Source organism: Macaca thibetana, chromosome 10, assembly GCF_024542745.1.
Source record: "Macaca thibetana thibetana isolate TM-01 chromosome 10, ASM2454274v1, whole genome shotgun sequence".
NCBI classification, from domain to species: Eukaryota; Metazoa; Chordata; class Mammalia; order Primates; family Cercopithecidae; genus Macaca; species Macaca thibetana.
In genome coordinates, this window is record NC_065587.1 from 50,125,831 (window position 1) to 50,133,683 (window position 7,853).

The following is a 7,853-nucleotide window of genomic DNA, read 5'->3' on the forward strand; positions in this document are numbered from 1 at the left end:
CTGTGCCTGGCCTATCAGAAATTCTTGAAGCCATGTCTGGTACATAAGTACTTCATGGATGTTTCTTAAGTAAAATAACCTCCCCCAGTCAATATATATGTGCATAATGGGGTGATCGCTTCAAAGTAGGGCTGAGCCCTTCATTGCTTCTCCTGGGTTAGAAATACCAGTTGTCAGCCTGGGCAACACAGTGAGACCCCGTGTCTACAGAAAAGAAAAATAGCCAGGCACAGTGGTAAGCGCTTGTAGTTCCAACTACTCAGAAGGCTGAAGTGGGGGAACAGATTGAGGTGGGAGAATAGATTGAGTCTGGGAGGGCAAAGCTGCAGTGAGCTGCGATCGCACCACTGCACTCCAGCCTGGGTGACAGAGCAAAACCCCTTCTCAAAAAAAAAAAAAAAAGTACAAGTTGTGGTGACATCTAACCACATGTTTTCTTGTCTAATTTAAAAACCAAAAGGGAAGTTTCTCTCTATTTCCTAGTAGGGGGAAACTAGAAAAAAAAACCAATTATCTAGTAATAAAAGAATAAGTGCAGACACTAAAAAGGATGACTCCTATCTATGGGTATTAACTTGGGAGGGGCCTCTGCTCTGCCTTGGCAATGTAGTGCAGTGGTTAAGGTCATGGGCCTTGAAGCCACATTACTTATTTCTGAATTCCAGCTTGGCCACCTACAGCTGTGTGATCTTGGGTAAATCACTTAAACTCTCTGTGCCTCAATTTCCCCATCTATAAAATGGAGTTGATAATAGTGCTTATCACACAGGACTACTGTAAATATAAAATGGATTAATACACAGAGAGCAACTAGCATATGCATTGTACATACTCAATAAATCTTACGGTTACCGTTAAATAAAAAGATAGCACAGATTCACTTTAGAATTAAGTGCACGTGTATGCATTAAAAAAATCTATGGGCTAATTTACAAAATGCTCCAAAATTATTACTGTTTTTTATTCTATTCCTCACACTTTTCTGTATTCTCTGAAAATGCTTTTTCATAGTGATGAGCCAATTTTTTTTTTTTTTTTTTTTTTTTGAGACGGAGTCTCGCTCTTGTTGCCCAGGCTGGAATACTACTTTTATAATCAAGACAAAAATTTAAGTTCATTCCCTTTGAGGGTCGGGAGCTTAATAAACAACTTTGCCCTCCAGAGTCGAGACCATCAATGAGTTATTTCCCAACCTCATCTTTATGTGTTTGAGGGCTGCTTTTGCCTTGGAAATTCTTGAACAGGAAACCAAGTCCACTCCCTGTGAATCAGGATGGGCCTGTTAAAGGCTTTATTGGGGCGGGAAGGGGCGGTCCTCCTTCTTCCTCCCCTCCTCTGTGTTTTGGGGGAGGAAGGAATGACTCACCCTTCTTTTGGTTTGTTTGGCCATTTTTTCACTCCCAGCTTTTTTCACCCCCAATTTTTCAACGAAGTGTGAGAAACAAGCGTGGCCCATCCAATCAATAGATCTCCATGCATTTGTCTGAAAGGTCAAAACAGATTCGTGTCTACTTCCCTACAAGTTAAAACAAACACACAAACTACAGAGTGATACTTACTCAACAAATGTGTATTGGATACTTGGCCAGTCTGTGAAAGGCACTGGCGACACAGCAATGGCAAACAGAGAAAAATGTCTGCTCTGAATAAGTTAATTTAGGGAGTGAAACATGCCAGCATGCAAGAAAGCATGATGGAGGTGGAGCCACTTCAGATGGGGTGGTCACTGGAGAGGTAGCGTTTGAACTGAAAATGTAGAGTGTGCTTCCATTTTTGTAAAAATATTATTCTGTGTCTGTATATGACTATTATAAGCACAGAGAAGAAGTCTGGAGGGATACTTACTAGACTCTGTTTGTGTTCTTATTTTTATTTTTTTTTACTTTTAGAGATGAAGTTTTGCCCAGTCACCCAGGCTAGAGTGCAGTGGCTCACTGCAGTGCCAAACTCCTGGGCTCAAGCGATCCTCCTACCTCAGCCTCCCCAGTAGCTGAGACTACAGGTGCACACCACCATGCGCAGCTGATTTTTTATTTTTGCTTTTGCAGAGATGGGGGTCTCATTATGTTGTTCAGGCTGTTGTCGTTGCTCTTGAACTCCTGGGCTGAAGCAAACCTCCCACCTAGGCCTCCCAAAGTGCTGGGATTATAGGGCACAAATAGGCCCAGCCTACTTATGCTTTTAACTCCTGATGCGTCTAGAGTTCCATTCTCTGCATTGGCCTGGGCAAAGCTCTTGGAATACCAAGCTGATTTAGGTGGGCATCATTCTGCCCTCAGAGGACTATCTCCTTTTCTAATTCCCCATCCTGGCTGGTCTGGACTAGACTCCACACACATCACTGCAAGTGACAGAACCCCTGCCTCAAACTGGCTTATTCCAAAAAAAAAAAAAAAAAAAGGAACGTATCGGCTCACATAATGAAAAGTCCAGTGGTAAATCCGATTCAGGCATGGCTGGATCCAGGAGCTCAACAGAGTCAACAGCCCTCTGCCTCTCCATCTCTCATCTCTGCTTCCCCTCTTGTTGGCTCCACTTCAAGCCAGCTCTCCCCAAGATGGTTTCCAGCAGCTCCTAGCTTCCACTGTTCCAGCCAGCAATTCTAGAGGATAGAGAGGCTCTCTTTCCCTGGTTCCCTGAGCCAATCATATTGACCTGAGGGATTCAAGAATTCAAGTGAGGAGAATGTGCCCACTTCTGGAACAGAACGGAGAGTCTCCCTCACCTGAACCACATCTACTGAGGGTGGGAAAAGGCCACCCAAATTCCCAGTGGGAAGGCCAAAGAATGCATTATCAGCACATACGGAGCATTAACTATTGCCACACAGTAATGACAAGAGATAGGAGCACTTATCATTCCCATTTTACAGGGTGGAACTGAAGCTCAGCAACTTGCATAAGGCCGCACAGCTAAGAAGTGGAGAAACTGGAATTTGATCAGAGGCTGCCTGAGGTCAAAGCCCCCAAAGGATGATGGTGATGTTGATAATAACCAGAATACTGTTGAAGGCTGGGTGCGGTGGCTCATGTCTGTAATCCCAGCACTTTGGAAGGCCCGGGCAGGAGGATCGCTTCAGTCCAGGACAGTGAGACTTCCCCTCTACAAAACATAGTGAGACCTCCTCTCTACAAAAACTAAACAAAATTAGCCCAGTGTGGTGGCGCCTGTGGTCCCAGCTAGCTACTAGGGAGGCTGAGGCAGGAGGATCACTTCAGCCTGGGAAATAGAGGCTGCAGTGAGCCAAGATCACACTGCTGTACTCAGCCTGGGAGACAGAGCAAGACTCTGCCTCAAAAAAGAAAATAATAATAATATGGTTGGGTATCCCTAATCTGAAAATCTGAAATCTGAAATCTGAAATGTGCCAAAATCCCAAACTTTTTGAGCACGGATGTGATGCTCAACAGAAATGCTCACTGGAGCATTTTGGATTTCAGATTTTCAGATTAGGAATGCTCAACTGGTAAATATAATGCAAATATTCCAAAATCCAAAACAATCTGAATTCTGACACATTTCTTGTCCCAAGCATTTTGGATGAGGGATACTCAGCCTGTAAGAGTAATAAAAGCTACTATTTGTTGAGCGCCTACTGTGTGCTAAACTCTGCAAGCATGATCTCATTTTCTTCTCCCAGTAACCATTCGAGGCAGATAGAGAGGACGATGTTGTTGACTGACTCCTTGACAACGATCCCAGCCCAGCCACAGGCACTGGAACCAATGAGTCTAAGCTAATCATGAGACTTGCATCTTTTTGCCAGAGTTTGGTTCCGGAATGGGCCTCTGAGCTACCCCGGGCTAATGTGAAGTGGAGAGAAGTTTGCCAGACACTTCTGGGAAAGTTCTTCCTCAGTCTTCCAGGAAGATGGCCTGGAAGTGAATGCATTTTCCTGCTGGACATGAAAGAGGATGCCCGTGGCCCTGACAGCTCCTGGCAGTCATCCTGCGGTCACGAGGAGGACCAGCCTGAGGATGAAACCAACACTGTGGACGGAGACATGGAAAAAGCCTGACTCCAGGATGAGATCACTAGGCTGCTGGATCTCCTGCTACCCAGTCCTAGAAATGTCTTATGTGGGGAGTCAACGGAGCCTGTTCCAGTAAAGCACGCTGGAGTTTTATTATCCGCTTCTTTCTTTTTTTTTTTTTTTTTTTTTGAGACGGAGTCTCGCTCTGTCGCCCAGGCTGGAGTGCAGTGGCGCGATCTCGGCTCACTGCAAGCTCCGCCTCCTGGGTTTTACGCCATTCTCCTGCCTCAGCCTCCTGAGTAGCTGGGACTACAGGCGCCCGCCACCGCGCCCGGCTAATTTTTTGTATTTTTAGTAGAGACGGGGTTTCACCGTGGTCTCGATCTCCTGACCTTGTGATCCGCCCGCCTCGGCCTCCCAAAGTGCTGGGATTACAGGCGTGAGCCACCACGCCCGGCTATCCGCTTCTTTCTAGCGAAGGGCATTCTAAAGAGCTCAGTAGGTATTTTTATTATCTTTATTTTACAGGGAGGGTGAGGCTCAGAGATTGAGTTGCCTGAGATCACACAGTGAGCTGGCCTTTGATCCAGAGTTTATCTGACTCCAAATTCACCACGCAGTACAGTTCTCACACAGCAATAGTCTTCCTTCAGCCAAATGTTTTTCAGTCCCATCATGCTGAATCCCCGTGAAGTAGGTCTTTTATTATCCCTTTTGTTTCTGGGACGGAGTCTCATTTTGTCACCCAGGCTGGAGTGCAGTGGCACAACCCTGGCTCACTGCAACCTCCGCCTCCCAGGTTCAAGTGATTCTCCTGCCTCAGCCTTCCAAGTAGCTGGGATTACAGGTGCACGCCACCACACCAAACTAATTTTTGTATTTTTAGTAGAGATGGGTCTCCACCATGTTGGCCAGGCCGGTCTCAAAGTCCTGACCTCAAGTGATCCTCCCTCCTCGGCCTCCCAAAGTGCTGGGATTACAGGCGTGAGCCACCGCACCCGGCATTATTCCCATTTTGCAGATGAGAAACATCTGTAGGGAAGGGGAGGCTGATTATCAGAGTGGATTGTGGACCTATGCTTTGTTTTCAGGCTTCTGATTCAGAGCCAAGAGGGACGATGGTCAGACGGAAAGGTGTGAGAAAGCGGGCAGTAAGGAAATCCCGGAGGATGCAGAATGCTAGGATCTTATCCTGACCCAGGAGGCTTGAGAAACAGAGCCCAGACACTCATTCATATTCTCTCAGAATTGGCTCTTAATTCATTTTAAATTTGAGGTCTTGGCTGGGTGTGGTGGCTCACACCTGTAATCACAGAACTTTTCGAGGCCAAGGTGGGCGGATCACCTGAGGTCAGGAGTTTGAGACCAGCCTGGCCAACAGGGAGAAACCCTGTTTCTACTAAAAACACAAAAATTAGCCAGGCGTGGTGGTGGGCACCTGTAATCCCAGCTACTCAGGAGGCTGAGGCAGAAGAATCGCTTGAACCTGGGAGGCGGAGGTTGCAGTAAGCTGAGATTGTGCCATTGCACTCCAGCCTGGGCGACAGAGTGAGGCTCCATCTCAAAACAACAACAACGACAACAAAAATTGAGGTCTTTCTTTTTTGATTTTTTTGTTTGTTTTGTTTTGTTTTTGTTTTGAGATGGAGTCTCGCTCTGTCACCCAGGCTGGAGTGCAGTGGCGCAATCTCGGCTCACTGCAAACTCCGCCTCCCAAGTAGCTGGGACTACAGGCACCCACCACCAAGCCCAGCTAATTTAAAAATATTTTCAGTAGAGACAGGGTTTCATCATGTTAGCCAGGATGGTCTCGATCTCCTGACCTCGTGATCCACCCACCTTGGCCTCCCAAAGTGCTGGGATTACAGGCGTGAGCCACTGCACCCAACCTGTTTTTTGTTTTTTTTAAGAGTCCAGTCTTGCTCTGTTGTCCTGGCTGGAGTGCAGTGGTGTGATCATAGCTCACTCCAGCCTCCAACTCTTAGCCTTAAGACATCCTCTCACCTCTGCCTCCTGAGTACCTGGTACTATAGGTGCATGCCACCACTCCTGGCTAATTTTAAAATTGTTTGTAGAGATAGAGTCTCACTATGTTGCCCAGGCTGGTCTTGAACTCCCGAGCTCAAGTGATCCTATCGCCTCAGCCTCCCAAAGTGCTGGGATTACAGGCATGAGCCTCAATGCCCAGCCTGAATTTGGTTTTAATTCATTTGGTTTTAATTTGGTTTTAATTTGAATTGAGTTTTAAGAAATTCACACAGGGAATACATCACCATTGTAGAAAACACTTAGAAGTATAAGCACATAATAAGGTAACATAATTCAAAATCTCACCAATAAGCCAGCTGTACAACTTTTGACAGTTATGCTCAGTCTCTTCATACCTCTGTTTCTTCTAAACAGAGTGATCAGGAAAGTCTCTCTGAGGAGGTGGCATTTGAGTTGAGCCTGAAGGATGAGTTGGAACCACCACAGGAAGAGTGTTCCAGGCAGAGGGAACAGCACATGCAAAAGTCCTGAGGTAGAAATGAACTTGGCTACTGAAGGGACAGGAGGACAGCCAGTGGGGTTCATGAGAAACAAGGAACAAGGAGAGTCGAAGGAGGTGAGGTCAGATCATGAACTAGGTTAGAGTCAGATCACACAGGAGGAAATGAGCTTGAGGCAAGGGAGCCACTGTGCATGCCCAGCACAGCACCGATGTGGGCCAATGACTTAAGCAGAAGCTTTTTTAATCAGCATTGGCCTCCTGGGAGGAAGAGAGGTTGAGAGACATGAGAGACACCACCAGTCAGTCTGGTACTTTTTTTTTCCTTTTTTTTTCTGTATATCGAACACCTCACAAATTTATACGTCATTCTCGCACAGGGGCCATGTTAATCTCTGTATTGTTACAATTTTAGTATATGCGCTGCCCAAGTGAGCACTTTTTTTTTTTTTTCAAAGACAAGGTCTCACCCTGTCACTCAGGCTGGAGTGCTGTGGTGCCATCATAGCTCACAGCAGCCTCAACCTCTTGGGCTCAAGCCATCCTCCTATCTCAGCAGCCTCTTGAGTAGCTGGGAGTACAAGCATGCACCACCACACCCAGCTAATTTTTAATTTTTGTTTTGTAGAGATAGGGTCTCACTACCCTGATCATTATGGTTTTGAACTCCTGGGCTTAAGCAATCTGCCTGCTTCGGCCTTCCAAAATGCTGGGATTACAGGCACGAGCCACCATGCCTGGCTGAGTTTGGCACATTTTTACCAAGTGCCCTCACTGCGCCAGGCCCTGCCCCAAGTCCTGGCCTCCAGGCATACTTGCAGAGAAGATCAGAAACTCGGGGACAGCCAAGGCTAGAAAGAGGCATTTTTCTGAAGAGGATGCTTGATTGGCCCACAAATGGATGGAAAGGTCCTCAAGGTCCCTTCTAAGCAGGCAATGCAAGTTAAAGTACTTAGAGACATTTCACAGCCACGAACTGGCAGCAACTTGAAAACCGGAAAATTCCAAGACCTACAAGAGTGATGAACAGCCCAGGCTCTGGAACCAGCCTCTCTGGGTTCATGCCATGCTCTGCTATTCCTAGCTGAGTGACCTTGGGCTAGTTATTTGACCTCTCTGTGTCTTCATTCTCCATCTGTCTAGTGGGGATGATGATAGTACCCCACCTCAAAGTCCTTTGAGAGGTTAAATGAGTTATTTCATGTTAGATGTTTAGAAAGATGCCTGGCACATAGTACGTGTCATGTGGGGTAGTGGTATTATTTTCATCGTTAAGGAAGTGCAGAAACAAGAACTCTTCATGCACTGCTGCTTGGCAATTGAAACGTATGAACTCTGAGACCAGTGATCCCACTTCCTGGTATTCACTCTAGAGAAGCTCCAACATATGCA

The 7,853-nt window shown here is 46.3% G+C and overlaps 1 non-coding gene across 1 annotated transcript; it reads right to left on the minus strand.

The window, feature by feature from the left end:
• Positions 1-6,796: 6,796 nt before the first annotated feature.
• On the minus strand, positions 6,797-6,900 carry LOC126929889 (U6 spliceosomal RNA). The gene has a single exon (XR_007717326.1). It is a non-coding gene; the product is annotated as a U6 spliceosomal RNA (small nuclear RNA).
• Between the last annotated feature and the right edge of the window lie 953 nt (positions 6,901-7,853).